This window comes from Geotrypetes seraphini, chromosome 4 (genome assembly GCF_902459505.1).
Source record: "Geotrypetes seraphini chromosome 4, aGeoSer1.1, whole genome shotgun sequence".
Taxonomy (NCBI): Eukaryota; Metazoa; Chordata; class Amphibia; order Gymnophiona; family Dermophiidae; genus Geotrypetes; species Geotrypetes seraphini.
This window is the reverse complement of record NC_047087.1, coordinates 279,608,169-279,623,127: the sequence shown is the minus strand read 5'-3', so window position 1 is coordinate 279,623,127 and position 14,959 is coordinate 279,608,169.

Genomic DNA, 14,959 nt, shown 5'->3' with positions numbered 1-14,959 from the left:
TCCTCACAGACAGAGAATACAGACCCTCTATATCCAATTCTTTTCTTTTTTTATATGATGATTTTTTAAGTCAGCGGGAAAATCTGTCAGCATCTGCAAATTACTGTGACCTACACAGTGTAGAGAGCTTGCTTCACATTTCCAGAAGTGAAATGGCATCTGTTACCTACCTCCCATCTTTGCCTGTGTCAATAAAGTGTCAGACCACTGAAGCTAGAGGAAATCTGCACTTCTTTCTGTCAGAGAGGAGGGAGAGTCACTTTCCACCTCAAGGGCTGCCAGACTAGAAATGGGGCCATGGAAGTAGCAAATATGGAACTAAGGGCTAGAACAGGGGTCTCCAAAGTCCCTCCTCGAGGGCCGAATCCAGTCAGGTTTTCGGGATTTCCCCAATGAATATGCATTGATAGCATGCACATAGATCTCATGCATATTCATTGGGGAAATCCTGAAAACCTGACTGGATTCGGCCCTCGAGGAGGGACTTTGGAGACCCCTGGGCTAGATTCTCAAAAAACGGCAGGCTGCTATCGCAGCCACTAATAGTACAGATTTTAAAAAGCGAGAGCATGGGCATCTCCCACCAATGAGAGATGTTGGGGGAGGTTTCTTGGCAGGAGAGATTGGGCATCCTCCTGCAGTGGGGATATGACGGTGTTGCATGGCAGCAGGATAGCGTGGGCATCTCTCCCACCGCTGAGGTGTATTTGTGGATGTGTTTCTTGGCGGCGGGAGAGATTGGGAATCTTTCCCGCTGGCAGGGGTTGTGGAGTTAGTGTAGTGTCGGCGACACGTCAGGAGAGAGTGGGCATCTCTCTTGCCAAACTTCAATTTGGGCTTTTGTTTATTATTATTATTTTCATTTGTGGGGGGTTTTTAGGGGGAGGGGGAGTCTGAGCTATCAAGCCTTACATTTCTGTCAGTGCCTAAGCCAATCAATGCTCGGGCACTGATCAGAAAGTAAAGCAACGACAGCTCAGACCTGTCGGTATATTTTGTATGTAAATGTGGAACAACCAGGTTAGAGAATCACTCGGTGGTTATAGAGAATCGATTGGAGTGATTATTTCAATATTAATGACCTGGTTGTACGACATTTGCATGGCAGTATCAGAGACTGCTAGAAAACTCGGAAAAGACATCCCTAAGCCGTTTTGATAATCCGCCCCTAAAATACATGCACGCTAAATCACCTGGAGCATGTAGCGAGCACGTTAAAGGCAGATTTTTGTTTTGAGAATCTGGCCCTAAGTATCAATGTTAAGACATGCAATTTTACCACTAACTTGTACTATTTTTAGTGCAGGTCCCACATTATGCAATGAGACTAAGTTACTAATGACTAAGGTGACCATACGTCCCATTTTCAATGGGACAGTCCCGTTATTGGACCGACCATCCCGTTGTCCCAAGCCACCACTTCAGGACGCCGAAATGTCCCGTTTTCAGGGGCAGCGTCCTGAAGCTGTGCGCGGAGACAAGGGGATGGTCGGTCCAGCGTCAAACCCCCGCATTGTTCTCTGTGCCCTAATCCTGTTGCTGCCGCCGATGTTCCTTCCCAGGCTGACTCCAGAATTCAAATTGAACCCATGCTCTGGGGCTCTAACGTATGCGTGCCGGCTTCCCTTCTCTTCCCTCCGAAACTGGAAGTTACTTCCCGGGGGGGAGGAGAAGAGAAGGGAAGCCAGCACGCATACATTCGAGCCTCGGAGCAGGAGTTCACTATGGGCAGCAACAGAGGGAAGCTAAGGGAGACACGGAGGAAAGCTTACAACTTGCTTCGGGCCTTCCTCGCTGCTGGGTCCAACTCCTGCCTACTTTCTGTTTCCGCGAAGGCAGGACCTGGCAACAAGGAAGGCCCGAAGCAAGGAAGAGCAGCAAGTTATAAGCTTCCCTCTGTCGCTGACCTATGGAAGATAGGTCAGCGATGGAGGGAAGCTTGCAACTCTGCCGATGGAAGGGTTGGGAAGAAAATAGCAGCTGCTGCACCCAAGGGGGGGGAGGGGTGAATAGAAAAGCTGCTGCTGCACCCAAGGGGGGGAGAGGGGAATAGAAAAGCTGCTGCTGCTGCACCCAAGGGGGGAAGGGGGGAAGAGAAAAACTGCTGCTGATGCACCCAAGGGGGGAGAGGGGAAGAGAAAAGCTGCTACTGCACCCAATTGGGGAGGGGATAGGGGAAGAGAAGTGCTACTGCTGCACCCAATTGGGGAGAGAGAGGGGAAAAGGAAGACCAGGGAAGGGAGAGGAGAGGAAAGAGATGCCAAGACCATGGGAGGGAGGGAAAGGAAAAGAGCTACTAGACAATGGAGAGGGGGAGAGATGTCAGGGTATATGGGGGGAGGGAAGGAGACAGATGCCAGACCAGGAGGAAGGAAGGAGAGAAAGGAAGAAGAGATGCCAGATAATGGAGTTGGAGGGGGAGATGGAAGGAGAGGAGAGAGATGGGAAGGAGCTAGAGATGCCAGACCATGGGGTGGAGTGGAAAGGAAGGAAGGAAAGGAGAAGAGAGAGATGCCAGAGCATAGGGGAGGGGGTGGAGAGAAAGGCTGGAAGGCAGTGAGGGGGACATAGGAAGGAGGCACTGAGGACAAAGGAAGGAGGCACTGGGGGCACTAAGGACACAGGAAGGGGCACTAAGAACATAGGAAGGAAGGAGGGAGGGAATAGAAAGGGACAATTGTTGGGTCTGAGTGCAGAAAGAAAGAAACGAAAGAAAGGATGCACAGTCAGAAGGAATCGCAACAAGAGACTCATGAAATCAACAGTCAGCAAAGGTAGGAAAAATTATTTTATTTTCAATTTAGTGATCAAAATGTGTCAGTTTTGAGAATTTATATCTGTACTATATTTGTCTATTTTTCTATAGTTACTGAGGTGACATTGCATATTTTAAAGTCATCGGCCTTGACATCTTTGAAAACCCCCCAAATATAAATGATAATTAACATTTTCTCTACGTATAGTATGCTTTGTGGTTTTAAAAAAATTTTATGGTTACCATTATGAATTAATAAGATATTATGTGTACATGAAAAATGAATGGAAGAAATTGGGGGCGGGGCTAGGGCGGGATTGGGGTGTGTGGCTAGGGCGGGGTTGGGGCGGGACTGAATATTAATAGATGTCCCGTTTTGATGAAAAAAATTAATGGTCACATTAGTCATTAATTGCCCTGGGCCTGACCTGAAACAAGGCCTGCTTCTTTGTACTCAGCAGATATTTTGCTCTATATTTGTCTATTTTTCTATAGTTACTGAGGCGACATTGCATATTTTAAAGTCATCTGCCTTGACATCTTTGAAAACCCCCCAAATATAAATGATAATTAACATTGTCTCTGCCTATAGTATGCTTTGTGGTTTTAAAAAAATTTTATGGTTACCATTATGAATTAATAAGATATTATGTGTACATGAAAAATGAATGGAAGAAATTGGGGGCGGGGCTAGGGCGGGATTGGGGTGTGTGGCTAGGGCGGGGTTGGGGCGGGACTGAATATTAATAGATGTCCCGTTTTGATGAAAAAAATTAATGGTCACATTAGTCATTAATTGCCCTGGGCCTGACCTGAAACAAGGCCTGCTTCTTTGTACTCAGCAGATATTTTGCTCTATATTTGTCTATTTTTCTATAGTTACTGAGGCGACATTGCATATTTTAAAGTCATCTGCCTTGACATCTTTGAAAACCCCCCAAATATAAATGATAATTAACATTGTCTCTGCCTATAGTATGCTTTGTGGTTTTTAAAAAAAATTTTATGGTTACCATTATGAATTAATAAGATATTATGTGTACATGAAAAATGAATGGAAGAAATTGGGGGCGGGGCTAGGGCGGGATTGGGGTGTGTGGCTAGGGCGGGGTTGGGGCGGGACTGAATATTAATAGATGTCCCGTTTTGATGAAAAAAATTAATGGTCACATTAGTCATTAATTGCCCTGGGCCTGACCTGAAACAAGGCCTGCTTCTTTGTACTCAGCAGATATTTTGCTCTATATTTGTCTATTTTTCTATAGTTACTGAGGCGACATTGCATATTTTAAAGTCATCTGCCTTGACATCTTTGAAAACCCCCCAAATATAAATGATAATTAACATTGTTTCTGCCTATAGTATGCTTTGTGGTTTTTAAAAAAAATTTTATGGTTACCATTATGAATTAATAAGATATTATGTGTACATGAAAAATGAATGGAAGAAATTGGGGGTGGAGCTGGGGCGGGGCTAGGGTGGGGTTAGGGCAGGACTGAATATTAATAGATGTCCCATTTTGATGAAAAAAATAAATGGTCACGTTATTAATGACTGAAGTTAACAGAAAATAACATCTTAATAGTAGGCTACACTGATAATTTCTCCCCTTTGTCTGAAAGACCAGTCTTAAACTATTAAAAGGACCATACTTGCCTCAGGTGTTTGCTCCTTTGGGCCATTAGGACAAGATGCACTTTTTACTACAGATGTGCATTGATTGGAAAGCAAAATAAAAACTGCATTGAAAAAATATTTTCTTCTTTTTTTTTTAATATTCTTTATTCATTTTTTAAAACTTACAATAAGTGCAACAGCATATAACATCAATTTATATTTAAATACATCACTTAAGAACATAAGAACATAAGCATTGCCTTCACCGGGTTAGACCAGGGGTCCATCGTGCCCAGCAGTCCGCTCCCGCAGCGGCCCCCCAGGTCCATGACCTGTACGTGATCCTTTACCTAAACCGTGTATTCCTTATTCATTTAGTGTCCTGTAAAGTTACCCTCTATCTGTATCCTTCAATCCCCTTCACCTTCAGGAAGTCATCCAATCCCTTTTTGAAACCCAATATTGTACTCTGTCCTATCACCTCTTCTGGGAGCGCATTCCAGGTGTCCACCACCCTCTGAGTGAAGAAGAACTTCCTAGCATTTGTTTTGAATCTGTCTCCTTTCAGTTTTTCTGAATGCCCTCTTGTTTTTGTTGTCCCTGCTAGTCTGAAGAATCTGTCCCTCTCCACCTTCTCTATGCCTTTCATGATTTTATAAGTCTCTATCATGTCCCCTCTAAGTCTCCACTTTTCCAGGGTAAAGAGCCCCACCTTCTCCAGCCTTTGAGCATACGAAAGGTTTTCCATGCCCTTTATCATCCTAGTCGCTCTTCGCTGGACCCTCTCGAGTAACGCCATATCCTTCTTAAGGTACAGCGACCAGCAATGGATGCAGTACTCCAGATGCAGGTGCACCATTGCTCGATACAGTGGTAGGATGACTTCCTTCGTTCTAGTAGTGATACCCTTTTTGATAATGCCCAACATTCTGTTTGCTTTCTTTGAGGCCGCTGCACATTGCGCCGCCGGCTTCATTGTTTTATCCACCAGTACCCCCAAGTCTTTTTCTAGGTTGCCTTCCCCCAGTACTCTCCCTCCCATCGTATAGCTTTACATCGGGTTACCTTTCCCTATATTCAAGACTTTACATTTCTCTACATTGAAGCTCATCTGCCATCTTTCTGCCCACTCGCTCAGTTTGTTCAGGTCTCTTTCTAGATCTTTGCATTCCTCAACAGTTCTGACTCTACAGGAGAGTTTGTGTCATCCGCGAATTTTATAACTTCGTACTTCGTCCCTGTTTCCAGGTCATTTATGAATATATTGAACAGCAGCGCTCACAACACTGACCTCTGTGGGACACCATTTGTGACCCCTTTCCAGTCAGAGTAGTGTCCCTTTACTCCTACCCTCTGTTTCCTGTCCGCCAGCCAATTTCTGATCCGTCTGTGCACGTCCCCTACCACCCCGTGGTAGGTATCTTGTCGAAGGCTTTTTGGAAATACAAATATACGATGTCTGTGGGGTCATCCTTGTCCAATTGTTCGCTTATCCCCTCAAAGAAATGAAGTAGGTTCGTTTGGCATGATCTTCCTTTACAGAAACCATGCTGGCTTGTGCTCATCAGATTATTTTTTCTAAATGCTCATTGATACTTTCCTTGATCAATGATTCGGCCATCTTCCCCGGAACTGAGGTTAAGCTCACCGGTCTGTAGTTCCCTGGGTCGCCTCTTGATCCTTTTTTGAAGATAGGTGTAACATTCGCTATCCTCCAGTCCTCTGGGATTACCCCTGTTCTCAAGGATAGGTTACAAATCTGCCGTAGTAACTCCGCTGTTTCATCTCTGAGCTCTTTCAGGATTCTTGGGTGGATTCCGTCTGGGCCCAGAGATTTGTCAGTTTTTAATCTATCTATCCTATTAAAATTTAATTCAGATACCATAACCCTCCCTCCCCCATATACAATGACTTTCATCAAACATAAGAAGACATATAATAACCCCCCCTCTCCACATTATTTACATTCATAAGAAAACCAAAATACCCTCCTACCTTTCTCCCCCCACCCTGGATATGCATATTTAAGATTTTTTCTTTGAAAGGAAATGCCTCCATCAATGGGGAGGGAATTTACTTTCATTTCAAAAATGAAAAAATCCGAGGGACATTCAAAACTTATTGTGCATTTAACAATCAACGCTAAACCAATTATAACCAGTTTAGCTTGCAAACATTTTAGCTTCCAATGCACAAAATGGCTTTCTGCGGTCTTTTCCTTGTCTCCTAGCAGTTTCTTACTACACTATAGAAATGTGTTACAACGAGCTCATTGATATTAAAATGAGCACAATGGGTGATGCCCAAACATTGCCTTGTGATGCACAAAATGAAATGCTGAAATTTAATGCTCCAAAGTTACCAGCATATCTGGAGGTGCTGATGTTGTGTTAAAAGTGCATCTTAAGTGCATATACACTGCCGATTGCAAGGTAGAAGTTAAACAAAAAAATACCGGATACGTTAATCATACTTTTAGATATACAGTACACATGTTACAAGCATGTCCCATGCCGATCACACAAGAGGTGTAATATTTAAGAACATATATTTAGAACATTAAGGAAGAACTAGGATCTGGAAAAAAAGAAATTTGATCATATCACTCCCCTCCTAAAATCAGCTCACTGGTTACCTATGAACCATCATTTAACATACAAGATCTTGCTTCTGGTCTATAAGACATGGTCTACTTGATCTCCTTCCTACCTTGATAATTATTTCATACCATTCTTACCATCCCACACACTTCTCTTTCTTCAACAAAATCTTCTCACAGTTCCACCTGTAAGATATACATATGCATCCACCAGAGAATGTATGTTCTCAGTTAATGGTCCACAACTTTGGAACGCCCTCGCAAATCATATCAGACTTGAATCCAATCTTGACCATTCTAAATCCCTTCTAAAAGCCTTCTTATTTTCAGATGAATTTGGCTAACAGCTTTTATCTACTCTTTCCACTTCTTCATGCAGGACTCAGTCATCATCTTTCTAATATGGATTTAGAAGCACATACTTCAAGTTTCAAGTTTATTTAAAATTTCTTATACCGCCTAATCAAACCTTCTAGACCAGTGGTCTCAAACATGCGGCCCGGGGACCACAAGCGGCCCGCCAGGTACTATTTTGAGGCCCTCAGTATATTTATCATAATCGCAAAAGTAAAATAAAACAGTATCTTCATCATATGTCTCTTTAGCTATAAATTACAATATTATTATTAAGACTTAGCCAAAAGGAAAGATTTATGAACTATAAAGAGTTTTACCTCATACTAAATTGTCATTTCTTTAATAAAACATTAACTATTTTTTCTGCGGCCCTCCAAGTACCTACAAATCCAAAATGTGGCCCTGCAAAGGGTTTGAGTTTGAGACCACTGTTCTAGACGGTATACAAAAATGTTAAAACCATCTATTAACTAAAATAAAGTTTAAAAACACAACAACACTAGGGAAAATACTAACTTTAAAAGACTAAAAAAAAATAATAATTTACAAACAGACACAAGAGGAAAAGAAGGGCTAGAACTACAATATGTAAAGAAAAAGAAAACATGTAAGGGGAAAAAAAAACAATAGGGAGAGGAGCAGGTATTAAGAATCCTTCTAGGTATTAGGTTGTCCTTAAAAGGACAGTTAGGTTTCAAAAGCGTCAAAGAAAAGAAATATCTTTAATTTTGACTTAAAATCTGTTAGCGAAAGTTTTTCACATAGGTAGTTTGGAATACTGTTCCAAAGAGAGGGGGCGCTAACAGAAAAATTGTAGACCTTAATGTATTTATATGTTTCAGTGATGGATAGTAAGAAGGTTTTGAGCTGTAGATCGTAAAGTCCTTGTAAGGTTGTAAGGGATAAGAGGGTTATTAATGAATTCTGGCTGGTTGTTTTCTCTGGTTTTAAATGTTAATAAAATAATTTTATAGATGATTCTGTGTTGTATAGCCAACCAGTGAGCTTTACGTAAAAGAGGGGTGACATGATCATATTTTGTATTTTGTACTAATTGGAGTCTTTTTATTTCCTTTTTTGTGGTGCCTTTGAAGAGGGCATTACAATAATCAATACTTTTTTGTTTTTACTATTAATTATGTAGTTCCAGTTTCTATTATTTTATTTTATTTTAATTTAATTTTATCATTCTTTTTCAAATTACTACACTATTTAAAAGAAATGTAAACTGCATAGATGCTTTTGCCAATGTGGTATATCAAATACTAAAACTTGGAAACTTTATTTACCCAATATTATGTAGGCAATGCCATAAATTTTGCTCTGGAAATTTAGGGATCTTTACACATGGTAGATATCCTGCAAATAGGATGTTGGATAGGTTGGAGCAAGCATGGACAGCAACTTCAGCATGTCTGTACTGTGATATATATGGAATGATCCACTAATCTGCATCACTTTGTTGTGAAGACTTTTAATAAACATTTTAATCAAGATCATCGATTCCACGGTTGTTTCTTTTGCTTGGTTTTCCCTGTCTTACTGTGGAAGATTTGGGTGGTTTTTTTGGCTTGCCTTCTAGCTTGTTTGGTTAACTGAAGATCAAAGGTCACAAGTGCACCTGTAACTTAGACCAAACACGTATCTCCAGAGAGGTGGAGTCAATCTAATCAGAAAAGGACTGTGTTGACAAGGTCAAGGTTTCATAATCCTAAACAGAGGTCTTGTGAAAGAGGTCAGGCCTAGTCTGTTTTCTCTTGCAGCCCCTCCAGCTGCTGCCCCCATAGGTCTATCCAATTTCTACCAAATCCATGGTTTTGTTTGTTTCTCATTTAAGTTTGAGGATCAATCCAGGGAAGAGGATTCTTAAAAAAAAAAAATGAAAGCAAACACCAAGCCTGCCTCCCCCTTCTCTCATTCCAAATCCCTACTGAATTCTTCACCTGCAAGGTTACTCTGCCCTTGTTAGCCCCCAGGGTGAAACGCAACACCTGGGGCGATATTCTTCCAGTTTTGAAGTTTGTGGTATAGGTTCAAAGGTTTGGAAAGCATCGTCTTGGTTCGCATTTTGTTCTTAACCATCTCATCCCTCAGCATTAAACATTCAAGTGTTGATTTATGTGGCAAATACACAATATAAATATTGTCAAATCAGCAATCCTCATTTGATACTAGATAAAATAATTTCAAAGGAATTGCTGCGTTCAGCTTAAGTTTAAAAAATGTCCAGGAATGAAATCTCTTTGATCTTTAATTTGGTGGCCGTGATCCTCACAGCCTTTCTATTCACTAACCCCCTCTTCTACGAAACTGCGCTAGCAGTTTCTAGCACGGGGAGCCGCACTGAATGGCCCATGCTGCACCCGATGCTTATAGAGTTCCTATGAGCGTCGGGAGCAGCGCGAGTCATTTAACGCAGCCCTCTGCGCTACAAACTCTTAGCACAATTTCATAGCAGAGGGGGGGGGGGTAAAATGGACAATTTTTAAAGCCACTTATGTAGATAAAGAGTGACCAGTGTATATACTATACATTATCTATTATTCTCAATATTGTTACAATTAGAAGATTTTAGCCATCCAAATGGTTACACGCAACTGGAAGTGTTATGATCGACTGAATTACACTTTTTGGTGGGCAAACTTATGTTCCATCTATAAGTATGAACGAATGAATGCGGAATGTTTGGGTTATAGTAAATGCTTTTAAGATGGTGTAGCGTCCATTGACAGCATTTATTGAGTCACAATAACTGTCATGCATCTTTCCTTTTATTGGTTTTCCTTACACATCCAGGGTGGGTGGGGAGAGGGCTATGTATTCTGGTTTGCTAAATTTACTTATATATAATATTGTAATTACATCAGTACGTGTTCTTCTATTAGTTATGGAGAGGAGGGGGAGAGAAAATGATTGTTTTATGTATTAATTGCGTATTTAAAGTGCGTTCTGTGTAGTGTTTATGTTTAAATTAACTATATTGCACTGTCAAAGTTTGAAAATCAATAAAGATTTTTTTTTAAAAAAGAAGATTTTAGAATTCGAGACTACATTTCTTATTCCAGCTCAACTTCGTTTTCCAGTATCACACAAAGTTTACAATCTCAGTGAGCACTGGAAGCAACAGGCACACTGCCCACGGCTGGACCACAGCATCCAGGCCCATGCTTCTGGACTCATATCTTCAACCGGTTCACCTTTTTGTTCTTTGCTGTAGCCATGAGGTCAAATTGTGGTTGTCCCCAGCGGCAAACAATGGCTTGAAATGTTTTTATTTCTAAAATTTCTAGACTGCCTATAACTAAATGGTTAACAAAATAAAGCATTCACAATAATTCAAGACAGCATAAGCGGAAGACACTTTTAATTACAGTACAATCACATACTAACTTAACCCCCTAAATGTACCCTCAAAAACTGGAGGAAATTATATGTTGTTAATCTTCACTGAATTATAGCGCAATGATCACAGTTCAAGTTACATTAACTATCTCCACAGCAAGATTTTAGAAAAAAGCCTCTACATACAGTTCGGTCTTTAACATCTTCCTGAACTGGTCCTCAGGATGCCAGGGAGAAATTCCACAATTTTATTCCCACCACGGACATAATTTTCCTTCATAGAGGTCAGTCTCATAGTATCGTCTAACCTCAAAGTCTTCCTTGGCTGGTACACCTCCCACAGAGTTTGAGAATATAGTGGCACAGATCTATACAAACTCTGATGTATTACTGATAACATCTTAAAGCAAACCCTTTGTGACACTGGAAGCCAGTGCAATTGTTTTAACATTGGGGTAATATGTTCTCTGTGTGAGATACCAAAAATCAACCTCACTGCAGAGTTCATCGATTGTTGTAATGCTTTACATTTAACCTTAGCTAATCCTAAGTAAAGCATATTACAGTAGTCTAGACTAGTCAAAAGCAATGCTTGTACTACTGAACGAAAATCATATGGAATGAGCATTGGCTTCAATCTATAAAGAGTCAACAGCTGTGAGTATCCACCCTGAGAACCTGCCTTCCCATTAAGAAAGTATAGTCTAAACCAGGGTGTCCAATGTCGGTCCTCGAGGGCCGCAGTCCAGTCGGATTTTCAGGATTTCCCCAATGAATATACATGAGGTCTATTTGCATGCACTGCTTTCATTGTATGCTAATAGATCTCATGCATATTCATTGGGGAAATCCTGAAAACCCGACTGGATTGCGGCCCTCGAGGACCGACATTGGACACCCCTGGTCTAAACAAAACCTAAGATCACAATCTCCCTTTTAACTTTCAGGTTCATACCTTGAATCTGAATTTCAGTTGGAAGGTTCTCTACCTCAGTGGTTCCCAACCCTGTCCTGGAGGAACACCAGGCCAATTGGGTTTTCAGGCTAGCCCTAATGAATAAGCATGAAGCAAATTTGCATGCCTATCACTTCCATCATATGCAAATCTCTCTCATGCATATTCATTAGGGCTAGCCTGAAAACCCGATTGGCCTGGTGTTCCTCCAGGACAGGGTTGGGAATCACTGCTCTACCTCATCCTTACTATCATTACCTCAGATTTCCCAACATTCAGTTGCAATCCATGATCATCCATCCAATCATTCACTGATTTCATGTACAGTGGTACCTTGGTTTACAAGCATAATTTGTTCCAGATGCATGCTCATAAGCCAAAGCACTCGTATATCAAAACAAAGTTCCCCATAGGCCATAATGCAAACTCAGCAGATTCGTTCTACAACCAAAGTTTGCTATGGTAGCCCAGGGGTAGGTACCTGCCTGTGGGTGCTGCAGCCCTTTCAGCGTGGTGGCTTCCTTCCCTTGGGGTTCCCATGCGGTTGCCCTCCCGCTTCAGCCGATGCCTCTACTGTCCACCAGCGTTACCCGGCTTCTGATTCAAGCTGGCTGCCATCCTGCAGAAGCATGCACAGGACCTCTCAACTCCCGAGTCAAGCCAGCCGCCACTCCAACAACATTCGCACCACGTACAATCACGCATGACATCCTGCGTGCTTGTACACGGTGCGCGTGTTGTTGGGGTGGCAGCCAACTTGACTTGGGAATTGAGAGGTCTTGTGCATTCTTCTGCAGGATGGCGGCTGGCTTGAATCGGAATCCAGGAGGCGCTGGTGGACGGCAGAGGCATTGGCCGAAGCGGGAGGGCAACTGCACGGGGACCCCGAGGGAAGGAAGCCACCACGCTGAAAGGGCTGCAGCACCCACAGGCAGGTACCCACCCCTGGGCCACCATAGCTGAGAGCTCGTTTAGCGAGTCAACACTCATTTTGTGAGTTAAGGTTTGCGGAAGTGTTTTGCTCGGCTTGCAAAACACTTGCAAACCGCATTACTCGCAAACTGAGGTTTGACTGTACTTATTTAATTCCTTCCCAACTTCCATCATTCCATTCTCAATGGGGAAGAAAAACAAGATATCAGCAGCTTAAAATCTATAATACACCCCTAATTCATGAAATCTTTTTCCTAATGTAGCCAAATATAAATTAAAGACCAACAAAGCAGATCCTGAGGCACTTCTTTTTTAAACTTCCTTTACCTCATTTGTCTGATATCATTTGTCTGCAGATATCATTTGTCTGCTCCGTATAACAAATGACCTTCTCTGACAGTGTCCACTCGTCCAGGATCCAAGGTATGACTGTCCATATGATGAGCAACCGGACCTCCACAGACACAGATGGGCACTCTTGGTGCCCCTCTGGCAATTGACAAAGACCACTGCTGTAGCATTGTCCGAGAAGACCTGGACTGCCTGGCCTTGCAGAATCTTCTGAGAATTCACCAGAGCCAACCGACTGACCCGGAGTTGCAGTTGGTTGATCAACCATTTCCTCTGAGAGGGTGCCCCACACCACCGTATGGGCCGACAGTTGCAATGAGCTCTCTAGCTGAGGAGACTGGCATCTATCATTATGACCAACCCAAGATGCTACCTGAAGGGGCATGAAGGCTGAAGGCTGAGTCACCAATCCACGCTGGCCCTGACCTTCAATGTCCAAGGCAGAGTTCTGTAACAAGTCTGTCTGCAGAGACCAACATGTAATGCATGCTGGAGAAGACACATAGTCTCTCACCCAAGGCATGATTGTGGTCGCCATAGAACCTAGGAGTCCTAGGACTTGAAGATAGTCCTACACTGATGGAGCTGGTTTAGTCAGGAGGTATGTGATTTGAAAGCGAAACTTGTGTCTGCGTATCTATGGAAGATAGACATGGCCTGCAGCTGTGTTTAACAAGAAGCCCAGATAATCCAGGGCTTGTATCGGAGACAAATGACTCTTTTGGTAATTTACAATCCAACCCAGACCCTCCCAGACTTGGATCACCTGATCTACTATGAATGGACCCTCAGACGAGGGGGCCCAGATCAGCCAGTCATCCAGGTAGGGATGCACTTGCAGCCTCATCTTACAAAGGTGGGCTGCCACTACCACCATCACCTTGTTGAATGTGTGGTGAGCTATAGCTAGGCCAAAGGGCAGAGCCGAGAACTGGTAATGCTGTTTCAGGGCATAAAACCTTAAACTTTCTGTAGTCTGGGAAGATGGGACTATGTAAATAGACCTCCATCAGATCTAGAGAGGCCAGGAACTCTCCTGGAGTCACTGCTACTATGACAGATTGAACCATCTTCATGCGAATGGGGGACTCTGAGCACTGCATTCACATAAGTCCAGAATGGTTCTCCAGTCTTCGGAGCTTTTGGCATGTTGAAGTATATGAAGTATTTGCCTGGGCCCAAGTCTTCAGGCAGCACCAACTCTATGGCCTGAATGTCGAGGAACCATTTCACAGTGGCCTGCACTTGGTCCGCTTTCTCTGGGTGCCCCAGGGGAGAGTCCGCAAACCAATCTGTTAGGGGCTGGCCGAGTTCCAGCTTATAGCCGCTCCTCTATTGACCCTGTCGCTAGAGAGCCCATGCCCTCCAGTTGCATGCCCTCCTCCACCGAAGCTGACCCGGAAGGCTTCCTTCTGGGTCAGCAGGGGGATCCATTACCTCCTTCCAAGTAGGCTGCTCCTTCCTGCCTTCAGCTGCATTTGTTGCAGGCTCTTGCATGCTGCACATGGCTGATCCGGAAGCCTTCACTCTGACGTTAGACCTAACGTCAGAGGGAAGGCTTGTGGGTCAGCCACATGCAACATGTAAGAGCTACTGCCTGCATCCCTGCAACAAGTGCAGCTGAAGGTAGAAAGGAGCAGTCCAGTTGGACAGCCCTTAAAGGAGCGAGCAAGTGCTTTGTAACAAATAAACGAGAAAGGGGACATGAACATGGGACAAAGGGAAATGGGGGGGGGGGAAGGAGCACATTGAGACATCAGAAGGGCAGGAATTTGGGACAAAGACTGGAAGGTAGGGAGGGGGGCATGAACTTGGGACATGGGAGGGAATAGAAAGGGAGAATTGTTGGGCATGAGTGTGAGAGAGGGAAAGACTGTGCACATAAGGAAAGGAAGAAAGACAAAAATTGTTGAGCATAGAGAGAAGTGAGGTAGAGATGCATGGGGAAGAGGATAAGAGGGAACAGAGGGACAGATTGAAGGAGATGTAAGGGGGAGGAATGTTGGACATAGTGATGGAGAGATGTGGCACGGTGTTGGGGGGGGTGATA